General features: G+C 41.5%; 1 protein-coding gene across 4 annotated transcripts in view; it reads left to right on the forward strand.

Moving 5' to 3' along the window:
* The first annotated feature begins 12,520 nt into the window (after positions 1 to 12,520).
* The window catches only part of MAPK6 (mitogen-activated protein kinase 6), a 31,686-nt gene continuing 24,330 nt past the window's right edge, over positions 12,521 to 19,876 (forward strand). For 2 of the 4 annotated variants that reach the window (XM_057722200.1, XM_057722203.1), the window contains exon 1: positions 12,521 to 12,674. The gene's annotated coding sequence lies outside the window, so the exon portion shown is untranslated. Of the gene's footprint in view, positions 12,675 to 13,429; positions 13,573 to 19,876 lie in introns of all 4 variants that reach the window. The other 2 variants (XM_057722201.1, XM_057722202.1) reach the window with 2 other exon arrangements.

Genomic DNA, 19,876 nt, shown 5'->3' on the forward strand with positions numbered 1-19,876 from the left:
TGAGGTCCATTATATTTCCATATGAATTTTGGGATCAATTTAATTTCTGCAAAAGAGCCAGGTGGGATTTTGATAGGGATTACACTGAATCTACAGATCAATTTGGAGATTATTGCCATCTTAACAAAATTAATCTTCTGATAAATGAACATGGACTATCTTTTCATTAATTTAGGTCTTTAATTTCCTTCAACAAAGTTTTGTAGTCTTCAGTGTATACATCTTGTCAAATTCACTTTTTTTTTTAACTTCAGTGTACACATTTTATTAAATTTACTCCTAGGATTTTATTCTTTTTGATTTCCCTTAGTGTTTTAATCCTTTCCTCTACCATCTGCCAAGACATTTATGGCATTTTGATATCACTTAGCATGAGCCATTACTTTTTCCATGCTTCATAGGAGCCATCTTACTAGCAAGTTTGCACCCATTCCTGGGGTGTTTGATGGAGTGTAAATTTTACATTGGGAGAATGTACCCAAATTGTTTTTGAAACTATATTCTATCCCCCTTGATCAAGTACCCTCAGAATCTAGTTCCATGTGTATTCCCCCACCTCCTGCAATCCACGCTAGTTAAATCTTTTTTACTCCTTTGGGATACGGTTTCTTTCCTCTCTTATCAGGCCTAGCATGTCCCCAGCTGCGTTATGCTGCCACATAACCCTAGATTTAGTGGACAGGAGGGTTGGTGGGGGAAGATCCTGAGGAGACACATGTTGTATTGCGGGGAGAGGCCTTGACATTGTCTCAAGCAAGGGGAGTACGTGGCTCTTAGTGGACAAGGATGGCTCACTTCTGCAGCCTCAGAGGATCAAAAGAAACCTGGGAATATAAGATATTGGGGGGGCATCAACTCAGATGTCCCCATCCCACGTGTCAGGATCTCATTCTTTCCCAACAACAGCCCTGTCCATAGATTAGGAGACCTAGCTTAGTTAGTAGTTTAACCTTCTTTGGAGCTTGGGCATACTGATGATTTAGTGTGGTCTGGTCCTCAGCTTTCTCTCCTCTCCCTCTGCAGGTTATGAAAGCGTCTTTACCAAAGAGACCCTCTGGCTTTCATGCTTGGCTTTCAGTTGCTTGCTAGCCACTCTCTCAGCTTTGTGTTTCCTCCTCCTAGAGCTTCAATAGAGCTAAGAAATAACCATCCAATCCCACTGTCCTTATAGTTACTATTTTCTCCATATATTGCACCAACTATTACATTCTTTGTCACTAGTATACCATCCCAATTCACCACTGGTGAAAGTGTTAGTAACTGGACTGCTACCTTATTCCGGGGCTGTCTGTGCTCCATCCGTCACCAGTGATGAGGTCCTCCTGCCAGCCGAGTGGTGATCCAGCTCCAAAACCCTATCTTATCAACTGCTTTCTCAAATCTCTCCTGGCTCCAACTATGGCAGTTTGAGTTTTGCAGGAAGCAGACTCTGAGACAGACTTTAGTGTTCAGGATAATTATGAAGGAGGGCTCTTGGGATCAGTGTCTATGGATTGGAGGAGAAGGAAACAGGATTGGGCAGAGGGAGATGCTGATCTGAGATACAGGCTGATAAGCTCAACTAACCCCACTTGCAGCTCTTGAGCGGAAAAGTCTCATTGAAGTTGCCCTTCACATGGCCAAAATAGCCAGGCCTCTCTATCCTTCCTTTGATCAGTCCTTGGGTTGGGGCCACCTGGGAAAGGGGCATCTCCTTGGGCAAGGTGGCTCTCTGCAGATGAGGCCAACCCTGAAGGGAGTGACAATTGACAGATGCATGTCGACCGTAGTCCCCACAGCTGAGCAACAAGTCCTTCCTTGAAGAGCATCTGGTCAATGCATCTCAATGTCTACCGCAGGTGTCATGCCAGCAGCTTACTCTTAAATTGTTCAGGTAAAAAAGAAGTTCATTATGCTATATGTGTGCAGCTTTTCTGTAAGTTTGCGTACTTTCAAAATTAAAAAAAAAAACTTAAAAAAAATGAACATGCTTACATAAATTAAATGTGACTAAGGAAACACCTAGAAAAGAGCCTTCTGTTGCTGATACAAAGAAAGGGGAATGGTGTTGAAAGATGAAAATTCATTTGAATGAGTAAAATACAAATCACCAGGAGAATTAGTGGGAGGTAGAATGAAAAGGCAAGTTGAGGCTTCATCCTTGCTGATACAACATATTTCAGAATAGGGCAATAACAGAAAATGCCTATTTCATCACAGCTAAACCTGCCTTTAATTTCATCTCACCTCTTCTGAGAAGGTAAAGTCTTTCCCAGATTATCTTTAATAGTTACTGTTTCCTGTCTCCCTCTTCCTTTTGTTCCTTTCCTCTCCAACGCCATCATGGAATTTGGACTGTGAAGATGTGAATCTTTGCTCAGCTTCTCATACTGGGATGAAGATTATTTTTAAAATTAATCTCTGAGTCACAGAGAGAGGAGGGAAAGAATCATTTTAATCTCTTCCTTTTCCCGCCTTCATAACCTGCTGTACAGCTAAATCATTTTTTAAAAATCTGTCTTTTTCCCTCTTCCCCAAGAATCATTTGCCTTTTTTTTCCCTTGGAAATGGTATTTATAAACCTTCAGAAGCTTCTAAAACTGGAAGAAATGTTTCTTTGCTGAATGGATCACCAGCTAAATTAAAGGAGATTTCCATAAACTGCTTTCACGTAAGTAAATCTATTTCTCATAATACTGATTGTTGGAATCTGAGAGGTTATATACAGTTCCTCCTCATCCTCCTCTCACTGTATCCTGTCTGAACTTTCCCTTCGTCTCTCCTGGGCTGCATAGAAGACACTCCTGTTTTCTGTGGGAGATGCAGGCAGAGACTCTTCTGGCCTTCTACCTTTGTAGCATGCTACGGCATGTCTCATGTTTCACTATTTGACCACAGTTCTTTGAAGCATAGAAACAGTGAAAGCTGCATTTTTTACAAAGTTTTTTTTTTTTTTAACCAATTTACATACTAAATGTTGAAGACAAGCCCTACCCAACTAAGTTACTCAGAAAATGGGGACAAAGTTCTATCTTGGGTAAAGTAGGCACTTGAAGAATATCTGTGGAATGAATTGAATGAAAGAAGAGAGAGCTGGCTTAACTTCAGGAAACCATGGTTTAAACAGGCAAGCTTCTGGGTGGAGATATTAATAGCACCCCTTATTTATACAATCGTTTAGCATTTTCAGAGTGCTTTCACACACATTATCCTTGGAACAAACCTGCAAGGGAGGAGAGGCATTTTAATGATAGGATGAAATGACTTGCCTGGATGCTGACAACTAATAAGTGGCAGAACTGGAGCCAGTACCCAGGTCTGCTGACCACTGCTGGTGCCAGAACACCAGATGGATTTTTCTGATTTCAGAGTGGAGTCCTCAAGGATTACTGCTAGGGAACTTCCTTAAAACTTTCATTGACTGTTTCAAAGTGGGCTCGTATAAGAAAAGTCACTAGGCTGAGGTGTCCTTAAGCTCTCCAGAGTAGTAAACACCAAGCAGATCAATCTAAATTGAAGTAAAGTTAAACTGCACAAAGCTATGTGAGTGGACAGAAGTATGGCAAATGAGTTTCATTCTATACTGATGTTGGGTAATGCATTTAGGCTGTTAGTCTGAAGGACACTTGAAAGAAGATGAGCTTGGAGCTATGTTTTATTTCAAGAAAGAGAAACATGAGTTATTGTTGACTGTGTCCTAAAGTCATATAACAATAATTTCCACATTCTTAGCCTCCTTACTAAAATTGTGGAATACAAACCTGAAAGCGCTGTTTTGTCATATGATGAAGCTATCCCTGGTGTCAAGCATCTAATTCTGCCCCAAAACCTTAAAAAAAAAGAGTCCAGTCAATATACCAGTTCAGAGAAAAGAGCAACTAAAATAATCAGATTCTCCAAGAAGAAAGTTGTTGTAAAAATAGGAGTAAATAAGTGGATATTTGGAGGAAATTCTTATTTACCTTTCTGAAGTTTATGTCATAGAGGGCAATTATAATATTCAAAACCACTTCATTTTCAACAAACATTTTATTGGGAGGACACTATACGTAGACACTATCCTCCACACTAGAGTTTAGAGTGAATAAAACATAGAAGTTCACGATCATTGTCAGAGAATACCAGACTGGATGAATCTTTAGTCCAACTCAGCACAGCTTTTCTTGTGTTCTTTATGAATTAACATCTGGTTTACAGTGCAGTCTCTTGGGTTTGGTTGATATGTGTTGGTTGCTAGAGACCAATCAACCATGGTGAACCTGCAATCAAGTTCTTCAAGCTGCAGATCTGAAGGATTGGACTCTTCATACCACCCAGAGGATAAAGTGAAGTTATTACTATTAATGACCTTCTCATTAAGGTTTAGTTGTTTATCTAGCTCTTACAGCACTGTCCTTCTCTGTGTTCTCAGCATTGCTTCTGAGTTAGGAAAATATAGATAGTCCCTGTATGACTGCCTTCTGTTCCCAAAAGTTGATTTCTAACTTACTTGTTTCAAACTGCAAAGGCATTTTCCCCAGAGAAACAATGTCACAAATACTGGTTAGGTTCTCAGGCCAACTCTCAGAAGCCCATTTACCTCACAAGCAGCTCAGCATTGAGAGGATGAGAATTGGGACCTACAACATTATTTCCATGGGAAAATGTGCTCCAAGGCAGAACAAGGACTTCCTTCCTCCCCTACTTCCTACCTCCATGAGTAGAAGCCAGTGTGTTTACTCCAGGAAATGCAGCCTCTGTGTGTGGGCCGCTGCAGACTGCAGTAGCCTTGGATCCCTGGCTAAGATACTCTCTCACCTCTCCTGCTCTGTCAGTGAAGAGGGTGGGGGCAGCTGTGGAGGCTTTCCCTGAACCACCTTCTCCAGGGTAGGGCTGTTGCGACTCTTTTGGGGAGTGGGGGGTTCAAAGCTGGCTACATGATTTCTGGGGCCTCTTATTCAAAAAGTAAAAAAAAAAGTAAGGAGCTAAAGGTATTAAATATAAAGCCTTTTCCCTTTCTTCTGGTCTCTTTCTCTTGACTTACGCTGTTTAATTTAGGTAGTCAATAATTATAACTAATATTCTAAGTAAGAAAAAATTAAAAATTTAAGTTGTCAGCATGAATTTTATAATTAATTTTTATATTATAAGATGCAAATATAGTTCAAAATACAAATATGAGTATTTAACTCCTATGTGAAGTCACCAAAATGACACAGTTTCTATGTTGCAGCTCCAACATCCATATATATTTTGTTCTCACCAGAGCAGTGTAAAACACTGCAGAAAACTAACTTAACCATTATTATTTCACTTCTTGATACACACATTTGACCAACACTCTACCTTTAACTTATTGAGGAGTAAGAAAAGGCTGAAAGGACAAAAGAAATGTTTTCGGTCTAGGCCATTGCCTAATATGGGGAAATAACCCAAGAAAGGATACAATAGGGTTCCTTGATCTTTTGTGTTTCCTAGAATGCCAGTGCCTCCTTTCTGCATTTGAAGCAAGTTCTGGTTCCAATGGAAAGCATGGCCTCTCAGATCTATCAGCACCCGCACTCACTCAGCTGTAGATGTAACACACCTTGTACTTACTTGCTTTGTTTCACTGAACTCCAACGCATTGGGCATCTACCAAAATTCTGTGCTCACGGGACACTGAGAAAGCTATATGTGAATGGTGTGGCAGGGAACAGAGGACATGCATTATATCTATCTCCTGCTCACGTGCATGTTCCACTGTCCCATCCAACTGCACTACAAAACATGAGTTCAAAGATAAACTTATTAGGAATTTCAAGATGGCAATAGGAGAGTATTAAACTAAGCATGGGGTCTTTCTGAGTGTGTGCTCCTGCATAATGCCCTGGATATGGGATGGGGTGGAGGCCAAAGGTGGGGGAGGTCTGTGGTAGCCTGGGGTGTGAATTCACAGGGATAGAATTAGCCAGGATGGGTAGATGGATCTTGGGCCTGCTGAGGACCTGGCCATTTTCCTTTCAGAACACCACTCCTAGGGTATTGCTAGAAACAGTGAAGGTTTCAGTCAACGCTCCAGAGGTGGGTACTGGCTTCTGGGGATGGCATTTTCAGGGAAGCTTCTTCCAGGGGTGGTAACTGCCAGCTGGCAAGATATGTCACATGGGAGGAGATGGGATTGTGGAAGGTAGGCCTACAAACCATATTATGTAGTAGTTGATAACTGGAGCACCCAGAATGACCAAGGTAAACACATCTTCAGCATTGTTTACTTAGAGATACGGATAGTGATTACCTTTTTCCCCAAATGACGGATAGCTTGACTATTTTAGAGTGCAGAAAGGAGGGGAATGACCTTGTGTACTGAAAGCTGCTTTGTCCCCACAATTCAAAATATTTATCACTCTGTGGATGGGCTGAGGGACACCTTGTCTAATCTTTTATTTGCATTGGTCATGTGCTGGAGGCCCAGGTCGTTCTCAAAAACTGAGGATGTTTAGAGAAGACTTTGTGGTCTCAAGAGTCCAAGTTTCAAAAATATGGACTATCTCCAGAACTCAGGAGCATCTGTTCTCCTCAGGCTAACAGGGCTCTCAAGATAGGAGGAGAATGGACAGAGTGTAAATAAGAAAATCCTTGGACCAAATTTCCCTAAAGCCAAGAGTGTCACCATCTCTCTGCTCCTCTTAAAAAGTGTGCGTGGCTGGGGCGGGGGGGTGGGGGGTGGGGGGGGTGGGGGGGGAGGAACTATTGTATTAGTCATTTTAATTCTACCATTTCTACAAATTTATCCCACTTCCAGAAAATACTGGCTTCCAAGGCAGATAAATTGCAGGGAGGATCCTTTGATTATTTGCTCTTTTCGTAAAATCACCCCAATAGGTATTTCCCAGTACATTTAAGTATTTAGTTGTATAGCCATTATTCAAAAAGTAAGTATAAAGATTGTTTCAGAGATTTTGTTATGAGGAAAGCCAGACTTTGCCTAAAAAATATAAGTAGTTTATTGCAGCTTTTCTATAAAATCCAATTTAACATGGCCTAAGAGGATGAAATAATGTTTATAAGGCATTTACCTGAAACAGGTTACTTGATAAATGCTATTACCATTCTTCCAAGTAGTAAGCTCTTTGTTGCCCCATCAAGTTAAATGTAGGACCCTTGCTCTTCATTTACAGATGTCTCTCACTTCAAAAAACATTCATGTGATCTGCCTCTCACTGAACTTTATATACAGCTTCAGTGGATCTTGGCTGAAAACATTCTCTTCATAATCTTTAACGACAGTCAATCCTCATTTTTTGCAGATTGCTTGTGAATTTGCCTACTTGCTATAATTTATTTGCAACCCCTAAATCAATACAGCATTTTCAGACATGCAGAGTGGTGAAAAAATTTTTGCCCTGTGTACATGATCCCATTGAAGTTGAATGAGGCAACACTGCCTTCTTGTTTCAACTCTCATACTATAAACAAATGTCCTTTCTGTGGTCTATTTAGCACCATGCTTTTTTGCACGTTTTGCTTTTTTGATGGTGACTTAGGTGTTTAAAATGGCCCCCAAGCACAGTACTGATATGCTGGCTATAAATTTAAGAAAGCTGTGATATGCCTTTAGGAGAAAATATATTAGATAAGCTTCATTCAGCATGAGTTACAGCGCTGTTGGCCATAGTTCAATGTTAATGAATCAACAACATATATTAAATAAGATGTCTTTAAATAGAAACACACATAAAACAAGGTTATGTACTGACTGGTTGGTGAAAATGTGACCAGAGGCTTGCAGGAAACTAATCCTGTATTTCCCTTAGAAGCAATGGTTCAGCAGTCACTAATTCAGTGTTCGAAGTGACCTTACAGAACATCACTACCACAAACAACAAAAATCAACTGTACTTGGCAGTGAATTTCTTCAGGGGAAAGTTGTTTTGTTACAAGTCAAATTACAATGTGTTCTTTTAGAAACCATGTCTAGGAAAGCAATCATTTTAAATTAAGAGTATAAACATTGACACATAGAAGCTTCTATCAATAGTTAGAGAAGATCCTGGATATTATCACCTCTCTGCAGGCCCCTCCTCCCCCAGCAATTCCTTTTATAGCATCCCTGACAGGTGGCCATTGTTTTCTGATTGAATGCTTCTAGTGATATACAGCTCACTTCACCAGGAGGTCCTGTTCACTGTGGCTCAGTTCCAATATCCAAAACTGTCCTTTCTTATGCTAAGCCAAAATCTTTCTCTCTGTAATGGCTCTCCTGATGGTCTTAGATCCGGACTCCAGTGCAACATGGAATAAATCTACTCTCTTCTCTGCATAACAACCCTTTAGCAGATTGCTTTTCTGCAGTTAAGCAGACCAATTCCTTCATCCTTTCTTCAAAGAAAAATGGTTTCCACACTCTTCCTGGATGTCTCTTCCTAATGAATTCTGATTTGTTATGCAAGGTAGCTCTCTTTATGTGGTATCTATATTTGAACACATGAGTTCAGAAATCCTGAGCTGAATAGCATAGGTCTGGTGGCCCTGTGAGTTGAATGCTGTTTTGCATTAACACAGTCAACATTTTGTTAGATTTTTGGTGACAGCTCACACTACATGAATATCTGTAACTTATAGTCACATTATCAGGTCAAGCTGTTTCCCAAAACCTGGCCCCTTTCAAATAATTTTTCTGAACAAAGATACTATACTTTATATTTTGCATGTCTTTTTTTTATTGGAATATAATTGCTTTACACTCTTGTACCAGTTTTTGAGGTACACCAAGGTCAATCATCTGTATTTATACACATATCCCTGTATTCCCTCCCTCCCTTGACTCCCCCCCACCCTCCCCATCCAAATGTCTTCTTAAAAAAAAAATCATGATTTTGAATAACTATTCTGCCATCATATTATGATCTGAGTTCTGTATCTTCCTCAAATTTGATATTTTAACTCAAAACATCGATAAAAATGTTGCTCAGGTCTGGACAATGGAGGACAAATCTGTATTATTTTTCTTGAGAACTTGAGGCCTCAAGATTAATGTCACTCCCGTAATTAGCACTCTTTGAATCAACATTTCTCTGCAATTATCTAAACCCATATTTCTCAATCTTATCCACAAAAGTGTCTTGACTTTTTGAAATGACCAACATCTTTGTTTAGTAATATAATAATCCTATCAAGAAAGGAAGTGGTATTTTTTTGTCATGATTTACTTGAAAAGAATCCATGATGACTCCTATTTACTGTTACATTTTCCCTAACCTATCGTGTTCAATGATTTACATTAAAACATTTCCAGGAATTGGCATCAAGCTTAGTGGTCTTATTTCTAAAATCCACACTTTGGGGCTTCCTAGGTGGTGCAGTGGTTAAGAATCCGCCTGACAATGCAGAGGTCACGGGTTCGATCCCAGCTCCAGGAAGATCCCACATGCCGCGGAGCAACTAAGCCCGTGTGCCAAAAAAAAAAAAAAATTCCACACTTTCCCCTCCATCTTGAAAATCAAGATATTAACAGTTTATTTTCATAGGAAGATGGCAGTCAAAATGGAAAAAGATAAAACAAGTAGCCTAATGAGGGAATTTAAACTCAAATAGGCAAAATGGAAGCAACTGGGTGACTCAAGGCTTTCCCCTCATCAAGTCCAGTTGATCTGGCTCCAAGAATATCACTGTATTGTCATCCCCTTTCTGTGCCCAATTAGAGACACATTCTCTCTCTCTCTCTTTCTCTCATGCTTAAACCAGAATTTGGATTGGGTTTTCTGTCACTATTACAAAAAGAATTCTGACTTATACAAGAAAGGGTGGCTCCTTAAAGGACATCAGAGTATTGGTACCAGAGTAAAGCAGGTGATGCAGAGCAGAAAACAATAGATCCTGCTGCCCTCTTCCTGTTGCCAACCTCTTGCTCATCTAAGCTACTCTTCCCATTCTTAGCAGAATTACCGTTCTAAAATACTAGTTGAATCATCTAAATTCCTCTCCTTCTGCCGTTAGCATAAACCCAAAAGTTCTGGCATCCAAATAAGGCCTCAGTCTGGTGCTAACTTGCCTTCATTCCCCCAGGCCTGTCAGACTTTTTACCAAAGTGTGCTCGGCACATTCATGCCTTTGTATAATACTCTGCCCTCTCATCCTGAAATTTCTTTTTCCTCATACTTCCTGATGGAATCAAGCCCAGCTCAAATACTCTGTCTTCTGGTTGAAACTTTCTTGATGTCCCCAGTCCTTATCAATTGTTCCTTCCAACAAGAGCAGGTAATTTGCATCTCTGCTCAGGAAGCACTCATCTCAAGCTGCCTTATAGTGTACTCTACTTGTTCCTTTCCTGCATTCTCTCACTACAACAGTGGTTTTCAAGCTCTTTTTTAACAATAACATAGCTTACAGCAATAATGAGCAATAAATAGTGCCACTGTGATCCAATTGGCACATTTATAGATACCTTATAGTTCATCAATTTTAATAAGTACTTCCTCCCTTTTAGTATCTCTGAGATCAAGATGTAGCAATAGGGTATCATTATTTTGATAGTTTTCACTTTCTTAATAGTACATAAAATAATGATGTGTCATAATTGATGACATTTTAGATTTGCTGGAATATGATACATAACCAAAAGTTTCACAGAACAATGTTTACCCTTTGTTATAGGCTATGCTCTCTAGTTGTTTTGTTTTTCTCTATTTCATTGAGAAAGAATGCAGATCATAATAGACCAAAATGATTTCACTATGCATGGCAGTTTGAAAAACTATGAGAACTTAAACTATTTACAGCCACACAATAGGATTAAGAACTAAAACCCATCACCTTAAAGTGACTTTACAACCGCAACATCTGCATAAACATGACTTTAATTCCAAGAAATTCTTGCTCCAAAAGATGAAGTTGCAAGTATCTTTATTGCAGTTTCAAGAACTTCCTCAAAATCCATTTAACTGAACAACAGATTACAAGGACCTAGCCTTCATCAGGGTAAACAGCCCCTCCTCAACAAGATTACTCTTGGGTTTATCAAACAATTGTTGACTTTTCTAGTTGTGCTTCAAAACCCTCCCCTCCCTGTGCCTGCTAATCCTGAAAGATTATATCACAAATTTAGTCCTATCTCAATCATGCTTTCGTTGAAAGACCGGTCTTAAACTAATCCTGATCCTCTGAAACTATCCTACTCTTGACCTCCTTCTTTGAGTTGCTACTGAGACTCCATATCTCTTCTGTAAGGAATAAATTTGGCTTTGCTCGATCAACAGGTTATTTTGGTGGTCTTTGATGGAAGTTAGGAGCTGACACATTATAAGCTCCTTGAGGGAATGCACAGTGTTTATTATTTATTCTCTACTCCCCTCCTCCTGGTTATCAAACATTGATGGATGGGGGAGGAAAGATGTCTTAGGAATCCCAAGGGAGCCTAAAGCAGGGACAGCAGGGATGTATAATGGTTACAGCAAAGGAGCTCTTGTTGCAGAAAGGCTGCATCCAGAAATAAGAAATTCTGTGGTTAGGACAACCCTCCCCTTTCTCTTGGTTTTATCTACTCACTGTGCCCTCTACACCTGGTATTCAGATGGTACTGTTTTAAATATAAAAAATGGAAAACATTCAAACTCCATCCCAACCACTTAACTTCAAGCCACTATGTGATCTTTGAAGTGGTTTTCGCCTGGTGCTTGAAGCTTGAGGATGCGCATAGTAATGGATAAAGAATTGCCAAACGTTTGGTTTTCATCAGGAATGGTGATTAAGTCATTGAAAAAATATGTTGACCTGCGTCTCTAATTTCATAAATACCTACATTCATTTCACATAAACACTGGAAGGCTTCTTGGGTTCAATAAGCCATGATAAATAAGCTTGAGTTTCGTCCAAGTGGGCCCAAGGAGGCACCAATCTACGTTTCCCACTTGTCTCACAGTACACCCCTGCTCAAATTCTACACTTCCCTCAGACTGGCCTGGTCCCAGTTCCTGCAACCAGCCAGGTGCTCTCCTCTTCCCTGTCTTTGCTCATTCTGTTCCAGGAACAGCCACCCTCTCACCTCCTCTGGTTTCATGGACTGCTCCTCATTTAGCTGAAAGGTCACCAGTGGCCAACCTCATTTAGAAGCCTTCCTTAGCACTTGACCTTTAACGCTATTTGCCTTGTTCCCTGGCTGTTGCTTTCTAGCCCATCCATCTTCAGGTCCAGCCTCCTAGTTCCCCGAGGACAGGGGACGAAGGCCTATTCCTCCAGGTTGTCCAGCGCCTTGCACGTAGTAGGGGCGCGGTAAACGCTCGCAAAGAGTTTGGTCACTTCGTGTTCTAACGCTGGGGCAAGTAGAGCAAAGAGGGCCCGTCCGTTCACCTCTTCGCCAGCCCCTCTGCCCGGCCCGGCCCAGCCTAGCCCACCCAACCTGAGCCGCCTGACTAGCCCGCGTGCCTCTCCCACCGCCCCCGCGGCGCGCCGAGCCCAGTCACGGGCGTTGGAAATTCCGGCGCGTGCCTGCGCGCGGGGCCGGGCGGGGGCGGGGGCGGGGGCACCCGTGGAGTGAGCCTGTGACGTGAGGGGGCGTGGCTCCGGGAGGCCGCGCCCCCTCTTCCTCGCCCTCTCTCGCGGGTCGGGGTTACATGGCGGCGACTGCGGCAAAGCGAGAGCCTCGGAGACGCCGCTGCCGCCAGCACAGCCGGAGACCTGAGCCGACACTGGGGGCTGTCCGCGGGCCCCGCACTCCCTCGATGAGTCGGAGAAGTCCCGTGAGTGTGTGTGTGTACGTGTGCGGGGCGCGCCGGCCGGGCGGCTCGGGAGGGCGCCGCGGCGGGCCCGGCGGCGGCGGCGGCGGCGGTGGAGCCGGCTCCCTCCTCCATTGTGTGTGACCCTCCGGCGGCCGCCGCTCAACAAAGGCGCTTTTGTTCCGTCTCCCGCCCGCCCCCGGCCCGCCCGCCGGCTCGCCCGCTCGGGCCTGGCCGGCGCGTCCCCGCGCGGGCCAGCGGGCGGCGGGCCGGGGTCCCCGCGTGGGGCAGGCAGAGCGGCCGGCGCGCCCCTCCCACCCGGCACGCCCCTCGCCGGCCTCGGGGCCGGGCCGGGCCGGGCCGCCGCTGTCCGCGCGCCGGCCCCGGGGCCCCGCTCGCCGGCTGCAGCTCCGCCGCCCGCGCCCGGCTCCGCGGGTTCGAAGCCCGGCCCGGCCGGCGGGCGCGGGGCGGCGGCGGCGGCGGCCGGGAGGGGCGGCCCGCCCCGGTAGCGGGAGGTGGCGCGGAGTCTCGCCTTCCTGGCACGCCGCCTTTCGAAATGCTCCCGCGCCTCCTCCCCCATCGCGCTCGGGTGACTCGGCCTCAGCTGACTCCGGCCGGGCAAAGTCTCCACTGCGCTCGGCAAATTGCGTAGCGAGCCGCTCCCCCGGCTGGGCTCGGCGCCCTGAAGTCTTCTGCCCGAGTTGAGTCTGGTCGTAAAGGAGGTACAGAAGAAGTCGTCCGAACCGTAATTCCTAACTTCCTTCCCCTCGACTACACAGCCTTGCCTGAGCTGCGTTCGGGACATGGAGCGATGGTGGTCCGTGAAAGTCCCCAGATGAAAACTTGTTTTATCAGTTCCCTGAAAGGGGGCCTCCTCGCTGCGCTGTGCATTTTCCTCTGACTTGGTGAGGTGCTTTGAAAAGTAAGGATGTTGGGGCCGCCTTTTGTTCCTTGGCTTAGTAAGACTGGTTCAGGTGTTATATAGGAGCGCTTCAAAGCAGGATCTTTTTGATTCCTTTCCGGTTTTATTTTTTCCTTTGCTCGCTCATTGGAAAAGGTCCAGTAAAGGGAAAATAGTGAGGTGGAATTAGAAACCTACTGCTTTTGCAGCAAAATTCATGTTCTTTTCTTCAATGCTAAAAATGCCCCCTAAAGTCAGTCTGAGTATTAACTGTTTTACAGATACAAGATGATTTGTCAAGGGAAAGAAAAATTAACGGGACAAAAATGGAACGAAAACAGCTTCAGAGTAGTTTTCTGAATGTTTGATTCGTCTAGCCTTGTTATTTTTTAAAGTTCTTATTGGACACATCCTCTCTTTTTAACGTTGGGAAACTGAGATGGAAAGAGTATTCTTGACTAGAAAAATGAAGGGACCAAACAAGACTGGGCCCTGAAAGGGAACTGCCTCTAGAGTTTCTTCTTAGAAATGTCAGATATTTATGTTTGAGATATAATTTCTAATTGGGTGGCAGAGACTTTACATTTCTTTAACTGGTAGTTAAAACATGTTTATGAAGGGCTTACTATGTGCCACGGAGCGTAGAGTCCTTTCATATATATGTGTTACGTCACTTAATAAGAATTGCCTTGTGAAACTTGTAAAGTTACTTATTGGTGTCCTAAATTCGGTAATTTTGCAGTCATCTAGGAAATATGCCAGTTTTGAGCAGGATATGTTTTAATCACCTAAGTATTACTGTTCAGAAAAAAGCTCTGGGAAATGGAGAATTATTTAGAAAAACCTTTATATGTGACCATATTTTGCAGTTCATTTACTTGCAAAAGAGGATTGAAAGTGTTTGCTACTTTCTGTAATAAAGAATCCAGAGAAGATTGAAGGTCAGTTGATTTTGCAATAGAAAAAGCACGTGTTCTAATGACAAATGTTAGTACTAAGAGTGTGGCAGCATCTTGCATAAGTTCATTTAAGCATCGTGAGGATTCATAACTGACAAACTAGTAAGGTTTGCTGACTCAGGGTACATTGCTGAAGGGGATGGGGTCGGGTAGGAGGAAGCTTAGAAGTGCTGCAAGTTTTGAGTTGGATGATGACTCATCCTGCCCACGGACTGCTACGTGGCCCTTTTTTTTAATACACTGTATTTTTTTAAATGATAGGCTAAAATGCTCCTGTCCACATTGTAATTCTCTCTCTCATAGAGGAGCCACAGTTTTTTTTAAAAAGTAATGGCTTCTTAAATTGCATTTTAAAAGGATATCATATATCCTACAGGTGGAATTTTGTAACGTTTGTGGAGAGGAAAGGTGAAATTAATTGCTGGTCAGTTGCTGCAATTAAATATTTGATACTAGCAGTTCCTTAGTTATTATTGAGAGAGGTTTTTTATGGATCATTTATAAAGGACAGATAGTACTTTTATGGTATGGATAGAAATTAACCTTTTGTTTTCATTGGTAATGTAAAACTTATCTATAATATCTAGAAATTACTGTAGGTTAAATAAGTGTTATAAAAGCACAGCAGTGTTTAATCAGATAAAGCTCTGAACATGAGCCTTTCACTCTGATGGAATTATATATAGGGCTTTCTTCTGATCTATATGAATTTGCTGTTTTAATAAAGACAGCTTAGAATAGGTATTGTTATACGCACTATTTTTTCATCAGTCTTTTTCTAAGATAAGCCGAATGTACAGTTCCAAATTTAGGACTTACGTTGAAATTTGGTAATAAAATATTTTGACTTGTAGAAAGCCATTGTTTAGCAGGTTGGCTTAAAATAAGACTGAGGAAAAAAAATTGAGAATAGCAGTTTGTTTTAAAAGTGAGAAGAAAAAACTCCCCACTCCTAGGTTTTTCTTGTATATACTATTTAAATTCTCAGTGATTTATTTGAAGGGTTTTGTGGGCAGTAAAGTGTATTAATGTAAATCATATCTTTGCAGAGATTTTTGGAAGAACATTGCATGATTTATACAGAGGAACTTTAGTAAAGTTTAATTCAAACTTTAAACTGTATTTCCTACTAAAGGAAATATAAAAATACAAATATATGTTTTCAAAGCATCCTATCATTTAGAGGTTGAACATGTATTTCCAGTGTGTGTGTGTTTTAAGAATATAGGTAATTACCTGTCATGCTTAATTCAGAATTTATAAATGAACTGGGTATATTAGTCTGTCTCCTTTCTATGAGGTATTGCTTCATGAAACGAGGAGCTTCACCACTGCTATCCAGTTCCTTGTTTGCATTGCCCACTTGAATTGCATGTTGCTCTAGGGCCCTTGTTAAAAGATGCCTCAAAAGTAAATCCTTTGTAGCATATTTGGCTTCCCGCTGTCACCATCTTCAGCTTGTGTTGTGGACTGTTAGGTCGCTCCACAGCCTGCTAGAGGTATGGGGATTTTGGTCGGTTTTATTGCTCAGAGTCCTGGCTGAGACTTTACAAAAACAATAATGTTATTGTAGTTACTGTTTTTTTTTTCGCCTGGGAGTTGCTTTTCATGTGGAGGTGATGCATTTAAAGTAACAGTGGTGTGGGCTGAATCCACCGTTGTTTTTTCTTCCATGAACTGCATATTTGGAAAATATAGTGTATCCCTCTGATAGTTTTTAAAAGATTTGTCTTACATGTCAGCCTTTTAAATCCATTTCTGAAAAGTTGTGCAGAGATTGTAGTGAATCACATTTTCCCATTGATTTTCATTTAAAGTTGATTTTTTTTTTTTAAATGGGAAAAATGGTATCACAAAAATTGTTTGTTAGAATCCTAGCAATTACTTCAGGGAAGAGACTGCCTCTTCAGAGTGTGAGACATTTATGTGCATTTAATTCTGTACAACCATAAAAGTATAAAATGTCAGCTTTTACGGAGGAGTCATGGACATGATCTTCCCCCAGGTACATCATTTGACAGTTAAAGAAACTGAGGCCCAGAGAGATCTAAGACCTTGGTACCCACAGGGTGATTTCTGGACCAGCAGTATTAGCAGCACCTGGGAATTTGTTGAAAGTGCAGACTGTTGACCCCATCTCAAGAGTTAGAACCTACAGTTTAACTAGATTCTCAGATGATTAAAATGCACGTTCATTTCTGGAAGCACTGCTAAGTGATGCATACATGAGTTGCTCAGCTGGTTAGTGACTGATTTGTTGGAAAACTCAGGTTTTCTGAGTTGCTCTTTCCATTGGCCCTGCTGAAGAAAAGTCAAAAGGAAGATTGAGGATCTAATCACTGTCCAATAGGATTTTCTGTGATGATGGAAGTGCTTTATTCTGTGCTGTCCAATGAGATAACCATTAGCCATATGTGACTATTTAGCATTTGACAGGTGGCTGGTGCACCTGAGGAACTGAATTTTTAATATTATGTAATTTTTAAAAATTAATTTATTTTTATTTATTGGCTGCATTGGGTCTTTGTTGCTGTGTGCGGGCTTTCTCTAGTTGTGGAGAGCAGGGGCTACTCTTCGTTTTGGTGCGCAGGCTTCTCATTGCTGTGGCTTCTCTTGTTGCAGAGCATGGGCTCTAGGCACACGGGCTTCAGCAGTTGCAGCACTTGGGCTCAGTAGTTGTGGCTCGCAGGCTTAGTTGCTCTACAGCATGTGGGATCTTCCCTGACCAGGGATCGAACCCATGTCCTCTGCATTGGCAGGCGGATCCTTAACCACTCTGCTACCAGGGAAAGCCCGGTAATTTTAATTAATTTATACTTAACTAGATGTATGAAGTCATTGGCTACCATATTGGACAGCACAGATTTAGGTGATCTTTGCCCACACTAAGTTTAAAATAATCCAAGCTGTAATTTAATAACTGATTAGGCTTAATTTAATAATTTCCCTCTTCATTTACAAACTGGAGAGATAATAGGTTTCTAACTACCTGCTTTCCTAATATGCGTCCGTACTAATTATTTTAGTAATTATAAAGCAATGTCAATTTTCTGATTGATACTCCTGTGTTCAGTAATGTAGATAATCAAAGTTGCAGGAATATACATTTTCCTGTTTGTCTCAATAAAGATATTGTCACTTGGATTTAAAAATATAAAAAATAACATGTTAAGTAAATGTTCTTTAATTACCTTGCAGATAGCATTGAGGGGACAGTTTTGCCTCTGGCCAAGTACCTCCAAGCTTTTTGGCACTTCTTGATAGCTGCTAGATTGATCTGCCATTTGTTATTTCCAGGCATAGAAGCATTGAGTGGTTCTTAACCTCCCACCTTATGCTGTGGAAGATTCTAACCCTAGAGTAAGTCAGGATGGCCTGTGTCCAAATCTTGACATTTACTTCAAGTGTGATTTCAGTGAACTTGCTTTACCTCTCGGAGCAAAAGTGCTTGTTTGTAAAATGAGATTGGTTCTGAGTAACAGAAATAGCTTGTCACTTAGAAAATGCCTGGCACTTAATAGATAGTAAATTTGAATTACCTTCCCTTCCCCTTGTGCTTAGCTTTTTATAGCCTTCTGTATTTAGTCTTATGTTTAAGATTCCAACCAAACTTAATGCATATTCTGATTTTAGGTCTTGGTGGTTCCCACGGATTACATGATTTCATGCTTGTTTCATTCATGTTATATCCCTTGTATACTCCTCCACTTGTGCTCTGGATTCCTTCTCTTGACTTCTTAAGGTCACATTTCTTGCCTGCATCAAGAATTTTGCCCTTTCTTTTGGGCCATCTTTATTAGTATACAAGTGTGCTCCAGAGCTATGCTGTCCAATATAGCCACTAAGCCACATGTGGCTATTTAAACAGAAATTAGTTTTTAAAAATTCAGTTCCTCAGTCATGCTAGCTAGCTACATTTCAGTTGCTTGGTAGCCGTGTGTAGCTGTTGGCTTCTGTATTCGACAGTGCAGATATAGAATAGAAATCTCTGATAAAACCTCCTCTGAGTCCATGTTCTTCTCTAGCTACTGCCTCATTTCTCTGATCCTCTTTCAAGCAGATTTTCAAGAACTGTCTTTGTGTGCTCTCTCCACTTTTGCTCTTCAGCTCCAGACTGATTTCTGTCATCATCTCACCACTGAAAGCACTCTAGTCAAGGTTACCAGTGATACCCATTTAGCAATTCCACCTTAAAGGATCTTGTAGCAGCATTCAGTATTGTTGACCACAGTTTTCTGCCTGTTCACCTGCTTCTCTTAGTTTATGGGACACATTTTCTCATTTTTCCTTCGACCTCACACCTTGTCATACTTTTTTTTACAGGCTTCTCTCTTCTCACCTAAGTATTGGCATATCCCAGAGGTTAATCCTGGACTTTCCCCCCTTCTCTTGATTCTTTCCATAGGTGGTCTCATTCAGTTGAGTTGTTAAAATACTACTTAAATGTGAATAATTCTCAAATGTATATTTTTGGTTTAGCCTTCCCACCTAAATAGACTTAATATATCCAAAATAGACCTCTTTCTCTCATATTGTTTTCCAAGTCTTCCCCATCAGTAATTCTCACCTAGGAGTTATCCTTAAATCCTATTTTTCCCTTTATCCACTGTATCTAACCTACCAAGTTTTCCTAGTCTCCAAAATATCATTTGGATTTGTCCCGTTTTTCATCTTCATTTCTACCAGCCTATTCTCAGTCGCCATCATCTCATGTGGCCTACTGAAATAGCTTTTAACTAGTCTCTGCTTTCACTTGACCATCTTCTTCAGTGCATTCTCCTCCCAGTAGCAAGAATCATCTTTTAAAAATGGAAATGAAACCATGCCAGTTGTCTGCTTAAAATCCTTCAGTAGCTTTGTTAGTTATAAAATTCAGAATCCTGCCTCATGTGTTTGCATCAGTCTCTGCTCCCTTTGCTTAGGACACTGTCACTACACTGGCATCTTTTCTTTCCCTCCAAAATACCAAGTTATGTCCTGCTCTAGGTTGTATTTCCTTTTCCCTCTGTTTGGAACACTCTTTTCCCATCTCTTAGCAATACTGGTTCCATCTTATTATTCAGGCTTCAGCTCCTTAGATAGCCATTTCCAAGCCACCCAGTCATAGCACTTGGCCAAACCTGAAGTTATGTTTGCTTGTTAGTCTTCCCTCACTAGAATGTAAACTCTTTAGAAGCAGAAGAACCTTAACTGTCTTATTATTCACTGTATCAGGAAACAGTGTCTGACACGTGGCAAATGCTCAGTAAATTTTTGTGCACTATGTAAAATGTTTGTTTTTCATTCATTAAAGATTGCATTGTAGTCGTTGTAATGTGATTTTGAACTGGGTTTTTTTTAGCTCTCAAGTACATTATTGGTACAAT

This window comes from Hippopotamus amphibius, chromosome 2 (assembly GCF_030028045.1).
Source record: "Hippopotamus amphibius kiboko isolate mHipAmp2 chromosome 2, mHipAmp2.hap2, whole genome shotgun sequence".
In the NCBI taxonomy this organism is placed as follows: Eukaryota; Metazoa; Chordata; class Mammalia; order Artiodactyla; family Hippopotamidae; genus Hippopotamus; species Hippopotamus amphibius.